This window comes from Phaseolus vulgaris, chromosome 10 (genome assembly GCF_000499845.2).
Source record: "Phaseolus vulgaris cultivar G19833 chromosome 10, P. vulgaris v2.0, whole genome shotgun sequence".
NCBI classification, from domain to species: domain Eukaryota; kingdom Viridiplantae; phylum Streptophyta; class Magnoliopsida; order Fabales; family Fabaceae; genus Phaseolus; species Phaseolus vulgaris.
Genome location: NC_023750.2, coordinates 40,244,559 through 40,256,849, shown reverse-complemented (window position 1 = coordinate 40,256,849; position 12,291 = coordinate 40,244,559). Strand labels below are relative to the sequence as shown.

Genomic DNA, 12,291 nt, shown 5'->3' with positions numbered 1-12,291 from the left:
ACTAAAGCCATAATTTAAATTATCTTTTCAAAATCACGTACTTTAATTACTGCAAGGTTATTGGGGAAATTTTTATCATGAAAAATAAAACCACTAATTTATTACTATAATTTTACACTTCCATGACACACATGATTATCTTGATGGACCTCTAAGTTAGTTTAATTGAAATGGTCCCTTCATATTTTATATTTTTCATTGTTTAATTCTTATGATCAACTGCATCATCATTGCCTTTGATAACTTTATTAATAGAAAATATCTAAGAAGAATTTAGGTATTTGTGCATGCATCAGTATATCAACTAATCTTTCAAAAGTGATTTATAATTTCTATTATAAATAAAGAAGTGAGATAAAAACAAAAGAGAAAAAAAAACAAAGAATATTTTTTCTATTTTTTTTTTTACCTAGATCAAAACAAAGAGTCTCAATATATACTAATAATATACTTATGGTAGGTCTAGTTTAAGAGAGATAATGTAAAATAAAAACCAATAAAAATTAGAATAAAAAAAAGACAAATTAAAGACTAGACATAAATAAAAAAAAACAGGTAAGAATAAGAAAATACATTATTAATATTAGCTTCCTTCTAGAAACCTTGTATCCATATCCTTTGTTAATTCCCTTAAGTCGGGGGCAAATATTGATGAGATCCAGTTTGGAATAAATACTCATTGAGGACTTAAGGTTTTGGTATAAATGTCAATCAGTTGTTTTGTGGTAGAAATAGGAAGCAAATGTATGAAACTCTTCTTCAATTTTTCTCTAACAATGTGACAATCCATTTCTATGTATTGTATTTTATACGTTCATGAAATACTGAATTTGCTACAATGTATCTTGCTGAGTCATTGTATCAGTATAGAATAGATAGTTGTTCAAAAGGAACTTTGAAATCTTGAAGAAGATAAGTTAGTCATTGAATTTCATATGTAACCATGGTCATTGTCTTGTATTCAACTTCACATAAACTCTTTGATATTGTTTTTTGCTTCTTTGATTTTCAGGATATGAAGAAATTTCCAAGATACACACTAAAATCAGTCACTGAATATCTTGAATCATTACAGGTACCCCTATCACTATCACACAAGTCTTTTAAATGAACAGAAAAAGAAGTCTAATTGTTGCATTATAGTGAATTCTAATTGTTTAGTATATCAGGAAATTCTAATTGTTGCATTATATTGAATAATTAAAAGTTTAACAAGAAAATGAGAAAACTTAAAAAAAAAAAAGCAATTAACCCCATTTTTCATAAACCCTGGACACTAAACCCACACTTCCCATTTCTCTGCCCTTCAGAAAATCGTAGCGTTACAATGGGGGGAAAGAGGAGGAAGAACGACGATTCAGACGTGGAAGATTCAGAAACACCGTCCTCCAATAAAAATAAGGCAATAAAGACGGAGAAGAAGGATCAATTGCGTCCTTCGATGATAAAGAACAAGGCAAAGAGATCGGAGTTACACGCGAAGTTGAAGCACCAGAAGAAGCTTGATAAGCGCGCTAAAGCTAAGGCTCGTGACGCTGCTCTCAAGAGAACTCTCGAGCTCGGTGAAGAGGTATTTGTAATTCTCCGAATGTGAATCGCTATCTTTTTGTTGCTGTGTTCGATACGTATCAGTAACAATACGATTCTTCGTGTTTCTTCAGCTTCCGGAAAAGAAGGTCCCTCGTACAATTGAGAACACTAGGGAATTGGACGAGACAGTTTGCAAGCCCGACGACGAAGAGGTTTTGAACTTTGTGCTTTGTGATTGAGAAATTTGTGTTACTGGTATCATATTACTGTGTTTTTAATCTGATACATTAAACTAGATTGGATTGGATTAGAGTTTTTTATGCTTAATGATAATTCCACTTTTACTGAGAATCAGGATGAGCTAACTGATTGCGCCAATCTAAGTTGAAACATATCAATCTGAGTTTGGCAGTAGTATAGTAACAGCATGAGTGGGGATTTGAGGGTGAACATAGTGGGGAATAAGAACAGATTGTAAACTGTGAAATTCAGTCAATTTGCAAATGGAGTAATTTTTGGGTGGTTAACTTTTTTTACGAGGGGCTTGTGTTTACTATTTTGAATTTGCACGCAGAGCTGATGTTCAAAATTCAAACATTATTGTTTTGACTAATGAATAATACTTGTTTGCAGTTGTTTGCTGGAAATGATGCTGATGAATTCAGTTCAATTTGCATCAGCAGCAAACTCCTAAAATATTGATCACCACTTGCCGCTTCCATTTGTCTAGTCTAACATACATTTTTTGAAGTAATAATTCCTTACTCACTTTTTTTTTGTATTTTAGATTAACTCTTTTTAGGAGTAGAATATCGAAATAATTTCTTCTTAACTGTATAACTTTTCTGACTTTTGGCTGAGACATGACTTCGCAGAGGGGACCTGCGTTTATATCGGAGTTGCTATCTATTATACCAAATGCTCATTACTTTAATCGAGGAACATATGATCTAAAAAAGGTGCTCTGTTTTGGATTGTCTTTTCCTAATGTCTGGGGAAAGCATAGGACATTAAAACATGTTTTAGAGTTTTTTTCTAATTTCATTTTTTAATCACAGATTGTAGAAACCAAGAATAAGGACTTCACTTCTGTTATAGTTGTTCACACTAATCGTAGGGAACCGGGTAAGTGGTGCCTTCCAGTGAAGATTCAATCCATACAGATTTATACATTCAAAAATTGTTGTTTAGTTATGTTGATATCTTTTTCCCTTAGATTTCTGGGCAACATGGCCTTACATAATTCTTTGCTCGCATTTGTTGCAGATGCTCTTTTAATATTTGGTGTACCTAATGGGCCCACTGCTCATTTCAAGCTGTCGAAGCTTGTTTTGCGCAAGGATATCAAGGTATGCAATAATCTGCTTAATTTGAACTTGGACGTAGATAAGTAAAAGAATATCTCTTCAAATCTTGATTGAGGGAGAAATAAATACGGGTGCACAGCAATTAAAGTTACTTTTTGTCTCGTTTTGTGCTCAGTTGTCACCGATGATGCATCAATACTTCAATTGGTGTCACATATCCGTATTTGATGCTCTAGGATACTTTACCTATACTTATTGATGAAGTATCTAATCTATAAAACACTAATACTTTTATGATGACAATAATTTATATATATTTTTTTATTTAAACAATGTCTATACTTATTGATGAAGTATCTAATCTATAAAACACTAATACTTTTATGATGACAATAATTTATATATATTTTTTTATTTAAACAATGTCTAATAAATGTGATTTTAATTTGGATTTGCACAATTGCAATCATATAGTTATCATGTTTTAAGAATTTGTATACATTTTCAATATGTATATATTGTTGATTTTGGCTTAATCCCAAGTCCCACATCGGTGGGTTCATTGTTTGGGAAGAAGGTTTGAGGTTTATATATTAAACTCTTCTCCTTCACTGTTATATATCCCAAATTTGTAATATCTTCTCTCATAATAATAAAAGTGTGAGTTGTTTTTGCTGTGCTCGGAGATTAGGCTAAACAGGCCGAACTCCGTTAACAATTTTAGATGCCGTTTGTTCTGCTTTATATAGTCATGAATTGAGAAAGCAGGATAAGATGAAAACCAAATCAACAACATCAGAAGAAGCATTGGTGGCAAGAGGTCGTCAGCAAAGCCAAACAAAGGAGAGAAGAGGGATGTCTAAATCTAAAGGTCGAGCCGTTGCCAAAGATGAGTGTGCTTTTTGTCATGAGAAAGGACACTGGGAGAAAGACTGTCCAAAACTGCAGAAGAAAGAGAAGGTTTCGCAAGATGCAAATGTTGCAGAATGCAAAAGTGACGTGGAATCAGATATCTCTTTAATTGTCTCGCTTTCAGCATCATCGTATCCAGATGAGTGGATATTGGATTCAGGTTGTACTTATCATATGTATCCCATTCTGGATTGGTTCTTTGAATTTCAAGAACTCGATGCTGGAGTTGTTTACATGGGTAATGATAATCCATGTAAGAAAGCTGGGATAGGTTCAATCAAGCTGCGGAATCATGACGGATCCACCAAAATTTTGCGGGATGTACGGTACGTGCCAAAGTTGAAGAAGAATTTCATCTCATTGGGGGCTTTAGAATCTAAAGGCCTAGTCGTGACGATGCGAGATGGAATTCTTAAAGCAACTTCAGGAGCACTGGTGATGTTGAAAGGCGTGATGAAGAACAATTTGTAGTACAGTGGTGGGGACAGTAGCGGCAGCAACTTCTAGCTCTAAGAAGGATGCTGAGGCAACGAAGTTGTGGCATATGAGGTTGGGACATGCTGGAGAGAAATCCTTGCAAATTCTTACCAAGCAGGGATTGTTGAAAGGTACGAAGGCTTGCAAACTTGAATTTTGTGAGCATTGTGTTCTGGGAAAACAACGAAGAGTGAAGTTTGGCACTGCAATTCACAATACCAAGGGTATTCTGGATTATGTGCATTCAAATGTGTGGGGACCTGCCAAGACTCCGTCAATCGGAGGTAGGCATTATTTTGTCACTTTTGTGGATGATTTTTCTAGGAGAGTTTGGGTGTTTACTATGAAGAACAAAAATGATGTGCTTGAAATTTTCCTTAAGTGGAAAGCTGAAGTTGAAAACCAAATAGGAAGGAAGATTAAGGTTCTCCGAACAGACAATGGAGGAGAATACAAGAGTGATCCGTTCCTGAAGGTATGCCAAGATTGTGGCATAGTTCGGCACTTCACTGTTAGAAAAACACTACAACAGAATGGGGTGTCAGAGCGTATGAACAAGACACTTGTGGAGAAAGTTCGTTGTATGTTGTCTAATGCTGAGTTAGGCAGAGAGTTTTGGGCTGAGGCTGTGACATACGCTCAACATCTCGTCAATCGTTTGCCATCATCTGCTATAGATGGCAAAACCCCGTTAGAGGTATGGTCTAGAAAACCTGCAACTGATTATGATTCTTTGCATGTTTTTTGTTCTATTGCATATTATCATGTGATTGAATCAAAGTTGGATCCACAGGCAAAGAAGGTTCTTTTCATGGGCTTTAGTCCTGGAGTGAAGGGATACCGTTTGTGGTGTCTAGAGGCAAAGAAGACGATTATCAGTACGGATGTTACCTTTGATGAATCTGCCATGTTAAGGAAGGTAAATCCAGAAGGAGCTGATAGTACTTCACAACAGGTGGAGTGTGCCCGGAAGCAGGTGGAGTTTGAGCAGACAGTGGTGATTCCAACACGAAATACCACAAGTGACTCTCCTATGGCAGAAGAAGAGTTAGATGAGGAAGAGGTTCCTACCCAAGAATCTCAACAACAATCAGCGCCAATTGCAGTTAGAAGACAAAGACGAGATATTCAGAAGCCTGCTCGTTTCATGGATATGGTTGCCTATGCACTTCCAGTTGTTGATGACATTCCATTCACTTACCCAGAAGCCATTCTGAGTTTAGAGAGTGGTAATTGAGCGGGTGCGATGGGAGAGGAGATGCAGTCTTTGAAGAAGAACAAGACGTGGAAGTTGGCACAATTACCAAAAGGTAAGAAAGCAATTGGGTGCAAATGGGTATTTGCAAAGAAAGAAGAATTTTCTAATAAAGAAGATGTTCGCTACAAGGCAAGGTGGTTACAAGGGCCAAGTTTGAACATTGTTTAGATTTGGTTAATATTTTGCACATTTGAAGTTGGTGCTCGGAGGCGCAAATTTGAAGCACTGTAAAGTTTTGTTATGATGTTTTGAGGAGATTTGTTTTAGGTGGAACTTGAAATTAAGCCAAGGTGGAGATTTGTTGTTTTTGGCTTAATCCCAAGTCCCACATCGGTGGGTTCATTGTTTGGGAAGGAGGTTTGAGGTTTATATATTAAACTCTTCTCCGTCACTGTTATATATCCCAATTTGTAATATCTTCTCTCATAATAAGTTTTTGCTGTGCTCGGAGATTAGGCTAAACAGGCCGAACTCCGTTATCAATTTTCGGGTGTGTTTTTTCATTATTTGTCGGGTAACTCTGTTAGAGTTTTGTTTTAGTGGGAAAAATTACCCGTTTTTCCCAACATATATCACTTATTGTTTCCTGTTATTTTCAAAATAAACTTATCGCATCCTATCCGTGCATCATAGTGGTCACTAAAAAAAAATTCTTATAGTGATCTTCCAATTTGTTATTTTATTATTCATTATGTATCAGCAGTAGAGATTGATACAATTTTATTTATGTATTGAATTTTGTAAACGAAAATAAATTATTTACATTTTTACTGCATGCATTTTGTGCTTCGTTGCAGAATCATGGAACTCCAACTAGTCACAAGCCTGAGCTTGTACTGAATAACTTCACAACACGTCTAGGGTCTGTAGTGTTTATTTTCTTTCATTGTATGTTTCATCTGTAGTGTTTTTTTTTTATGATTTTGCTTTATTCATTCAAATGTCAGGTCTTATTGAAATACTTTTATTTATTTCCTATCTGTTACTTTTATATAAATATTATGCAAATCGCCAAAAAGGAATCTAAGGAGTTCTTCCGTATTTTGCTAATAGAATTTTTCATCAACAGATATCTCCTATGTTTCCATTTTCAATATAACAATGGTTTGTGTAATAGGTTGATACATTCACTTTTCCCTCAAGATCCAGAATTTAAAGGTCGACGAGTAGTCACCTTCCACAACCAGAGAGATTTTATTTTCTTCCGGCATCACCGGTATATATCTGTTAAACATACAATATTGCCATTGCTTCAAAATATTAGTAATTTTCATTTTCCAGACATTGTGTTACCTTTAACCATACTTAAAGGTACATTTTTGAAACACAAAGAACTTAAAAGAGCTGAGTCGAAAGGTAAAAAGGACAAAGATGACAAGAGCGATGATGTTCCTGAACAGAAAACAATTGCTCGTCTTCAGGTTGGTATTTGCTCTTTTTTATTTTCCTTTTAGTTACCACCATTTAAAAATTCAATAGCTGTTGGCTACTGTAATAATATAGTTATTATGCTCCTCATTACTTCCTTGTTTGTCAAACTAAGTGGTATAGTATGTGAAGTGAGTTTCAGTGAATATTAGATAAATAGGAACTGGCTGTTCAGATTGTTGACTTCTGTGATTTAAAGTGATCTTGATCAGAGGGTATAGAGGAAGATTGTGCTGATTAAGTAATTTGTTTATGCCAGTTGTTTGTTATTTAATCTTTGTTTGGATGTGGACTCTACAGAGCTAATCATGAATGTGATTATGGCAGACTAAAAGTTGTCTCCATGAGAAGATATGGATGCTTACAAAGTCTTGTAGAGATTTTGCAACTTGTGTTACCAATATCTCAGATGACATCTATTTTATATTTCAATCTGTATCAGGAAAGATTGGTTGCCAATTTTATTTATGTATTGAGATTAAGCATGTCACTTTTTTGTTAACAAAAATAAATTATTTAAATTTTTATTGCATGCACTTTACCTTCACAACGTCCAATGTTTGATATTTTCAAGTATTTAAATTCTTTTGTTATATTTATTGTTTCATTTTATTAACTTGGCTCTTCACTTAAACGCAGGAATGTGGCCCTCGTTTCACGTTGAAGTTGATTAGCCTGCATAATGGAACATTTGACACAAAGGGTGGAGAATACGAGTGGGTTCACAAGGTAATTGTTTGCTAACCAACTCTGGACTGTTTCTTCCTGCACCTCTTTGCCACCTCCATATACAACATGAAAATACTTTTTTATTCTTCTGGTGTCACTTTCATAGGGTAGTTTTCGGATTATGTAATCTAGATACGTATTTGAAAAAAGACTTCTGAATTACATAATTCAAAATATTACATAGGATATTTTTGGAAATATGAAAATTTATGGAGGTGAGAGAAGAATATACGGAGATGGAGGAAGAAGCAGCCCAACTTTATTTCAATTCTTGGTCTGACCTTGTGAAGCTGCTTACTTAATTCCTACCTACTTTCTATTTTTATTTTACTTTCTTTTTGTCTCTTTTTCTCTTCTAGCCGGAAATGGACACAAGCCGAAGAAGGTTTTTCCTATGACTTGTTTCGGAGCGTTGCATTTTGGACATCATTTTTGTCTGAAATAGGTTTTATCATGTGTCAGCATGTTTTTAGTTAGCTATGGTGTATAATTTATTTTATTTTAACTGGGACTAAACTAAAGTCCTATCAGCTCTGAATACCAGTAAACAATTTTGAGCTGAACATGTATTGGTGGCTTGAAATGAGATAACAAATTTGCAGATTTCTTGTAAGCAAATATATAATTTATTAACCTGAAAAGGAATGATTCCATTGTTGTCTCTTTCGATGTTCACGGTTTCGTTTCTTTCTACTGTGTCGGTAGGCTGAGGTTATTGCTGTCACATAATTGATTCCACGTGGCGATGGGTCTACTATTTAGCATTACACACGTGTCACGATTTGCCCTCTCTATTTGATTGCCGCCCAAAGAAAAATTATCTTTAACTCACAAAGACTGAATTTTTAAATGGTAACCAATCATTTAGTATCTTATTTTTTAAATGTATAAAAGGTAACTGCATTCCGTGATTTGAATGCTTAATTTTTATTCTTAAAACTAATTTATAGCGATAGTTAATTAAATATAGTTTCATTAAATTTTTAATTTGGAAAGCTTCAGGCTTATCTTTTTTAATATATACATAATAATTCTGTTTGATCTTGTTCTAACATTGATTTTTTAAATATTTAATTCTTTAAAAATGTAGATGAAAGGATAAAGCTTCTGACAACTTTAGTTAAAATTGCTGGCAGCATCTTCCATTGTAAGTACAATAATTTAAAGTGTATTTTTGCACATTATAATTTTGCCTTGAGAGGTGATTGGAAGCCATGGATGAAGAGGTGGATCTGATAAGATTTAATGCAAAAGTGAAGAGTAGGTTAGGCCCACACGTTTTAGATATGAATAAACGCGTGCTACATACACACTTCAAATATAGGGTTGCAAGTTTCCTTCATCTTTTGTAGATTGTAGATGTGTATGGGAATTGATATAAGGTGATGTTTATTCCTTTTTATCTATACCAAAATATTAATATTTATAAAAAAAATTATTAAAAGTATAAATAAAATATAAAATGTTAAAATAAATTTTAAAATTAAAAAATTTATAAATAATTAAAAGTGTAGGATAAAAATATATTTTTATATAAAGACTATGAAACTCAAACAATCTTCTTAAATGACGTGTTGGTGTTTGATATATCAAACATCAACACTCGTATGACACGATCCGTTAAGTGTCAAACTTAACAAATATTTGTTAGATTTATGACAATTTTAGTATGATTCTAACACAATTTAAAAAAAATTACATTAATTTTCTAGAAAATCAAACTTTATTGTATAAATTGTTATTATGATTATAAAAATAAAAAACAAATCATTGTGAACCAGTCATGAAAAACATTTTTCTGATCTAAAAAATAATTTGGATTATACTTGTGCACATAAAATATTTTAAAATTTTTACGTATCTTCATGATCGTGTCCGTGTCGTGTCCGTATCAGTGTTCGTATATGTGTAGATAACTCCCTCTTAACTTTTACAATAATAATTGATTAACAAAATTGATGTCTCATATTTTATTTTTATATTAAGAAATATACCTACCAAAATATCGGGTGCCGCCATATATAGTTTCTGTCACTAACAGCATTATTTAATTTAAAAGACAAACTCCTGAAATGCATTTCTTCTCCACTAATCAAGTTATCTGAATGTGTCGGCTGAGTTAAGTATGAATGAATCCAACATTTTTTAACTTCTTAAGCCGTACAAAACCATAATACCTGGAAAACCAAAACATAAAAGAAAACTTTTTTCAATTCTAACATTAATTTAATTGATTCATGTCTGCTTGAGGCATGTGGTTGGTAAGTTCTTCAGTTTATCTTTCTTTCTTTCCTACTTTTATTATTCTGTCACCGACAACTCTGTCAAGTGTTGCTTTTCAGAACATTGTCTGATTATTGCTTTCATTTCTAGAGTTCCCTTTTACTATTGAATAGGTATCATCTTTACATTGATATGTCAAATTTTAGATTTTTATTTTAATAAGAAAATTATTAAAATAACTTTTATCTATTTATTTTTTAATAAGTGAATTTTGAGTGTAGTTGAGCAAGTGATTGTAAGAGAGAAAATTTGGTTTATTACGTACAAAAATATTGTTAATAAATTATTTTAATAATTTTTTTTATTGTAAGTAGATTAGAGATCTAAAATTTGAATTAGAGAAAAAAAAATTGCGTTATAATATAATAATGATATATTTTTTAAAAAATTAAGTAAAGGTAAGATAGAGGTGGATGGATAAGGATTCTTTTTCAATAATAAACAAGAATTTTTATTGCAAATCAATATATGTTAATATTTTTATTAGAATAGATTTATTTATAGTGTAATGTTGATGTTAAAAATTCGGTTCTTAGTAATTAAATTTGCAATGTAAAATAATATTATTAGTGTCGAAAAATCGTTAAAAATTTAATTTTTGGAAAGTCGATTTCTCAACTATGAACAATAAAAAAATTCACTCAAAATTTGGTCTCTTTTGGAAACCGAATTTTCAAACTGTGAAAAAGGATTGGAATTTGGTATTTGAAGGAACCGTATTCCAATAAGATTTTTCAATATTTTTTAAAAAATTGTGAAAAAGTGGATAAAGAATTAAAAAACCTAAATTTCAGATAATTTCTAACATTGATAAGATTATTTAGACTTTAGTGTTTAGATTTATTGTTGAAAAAAATATATCTTTGGATAAATTATTTTTAAAACAAAAAATAAAAACTGTTACAGATTATTTGGTTTGGGAAAGGGATGAAAAAATAAAGAAAAAGGTAGAAGGTATAGTTATTTAGATTAAGACAAAAAATACTATTGATTTAATTTCAATGAAATAATGAATTAAAATTGAAAGATAATTAATAACATTCTGTATAAAATAGCATAATCTAAAAAACAATTTGATTTTTAATATAGTTTTACACTTTCATATAAATTTATTTTATTATTATTAATTTGCAAGAAACATAATCAAAATCACTAATATTAAATTACTATTCAATTAATTTGTTTCAATTTCAAATAAAACAAAATTGAGATCAATTTAAAATAGGAATAAATAAAAATATTAATTATTTTAATATTATATATATAGAGATAGATATAGATAAATAGATATCACTATAATTTTTTACACTAATATATTTTTATGTATCATATTTTTTTTGAATTCAAAGTAAATATAAATTAATTATTATTTTTTAAATATATAATCATTTCATTTATAATTGCATTTATAGTGTAAAAGAACTGCATGATAAATTATGCCTAAAAACATAATCAAATTGTTTTCGTCCCTGAAACAATTATTTGCAAATCATGTTCAAATTTTTAAACATACCAATTTTAAAATATAATAACAAATTGTAAATGAAAATGGGTACTAAAATTCTATTAAAAATAAAAAAAAAACATAAACTTATAGTTTGATAGGATTTTTTAAGATTTGCAGAATGTGGATGTTAGAAATTATAATGCCTATAAAGAATCTTTGGATCTGTCAAAGATAATTGTTATATGTAATTCAAATTGTTATATATGAGATCAATATTTTAATAATGATTTTTTGTTTATGGATACTTAAATGAATAATATAAATATAGAAACACTCTTTTAAGGGAGACCAAATAATTAATCATGTTTTCCCTCAAAATAGTATTTCCTTAATCAACAATTAACTAAAATTTTAAATTAGATTCAAAATCTATTTTTTGAAGCTTTCTTTCTCATGATATCTAATTAGGTGTTCCAAAAGCTCTCTTTGTTATAAGGAAAAGGGTAAATTTTAATGTATTTTAGTGATGAATTTTATTATGGGCTAAAAGTATTTCAAGACATTTATTATTGACATTAACATAAAGCAATAGAAAATGAAGGGCCTTATATAATTTATGCACAAATTCAGTGATTGTGTTTTCAATCATAATCAAACTGCTATGGTTTGGTAGCATTTCCCTCCATTCACATTATAAACATTAAAACTAATTCAAATAATAAAATATTTAGATTTGTCGTCATCCCCTTTTATGTTATGAGAACAAAATAAAAATAAATAAATAAACTTTTTTTTTTCATTTTCTGTGTCTATTTTTATAGCATATATGTTTTTTCTTTATAATTTTAGATGCCATGAATTTCTTTAATTATCACCCCATACTTATATTTATTATAACTTATATCTTAAAGATTTTTCAT

At 31.1% G+C, this 12,291-nt stretch overlaps 1 pseudogene; it reads left to right on the top strand.

Moving 5' to 3' along the window:
* The first annotated feature begins 1,252 nt into the window (after window positions 1-1,252).
* Window positions 1,253-8,303, top strand: LOC137819295 (uncharacterized; annotated as a pseudogene).
* The last annotated feature ends 3,988 nt before the right edge of the window (window positions 8,304-12,291 follow it).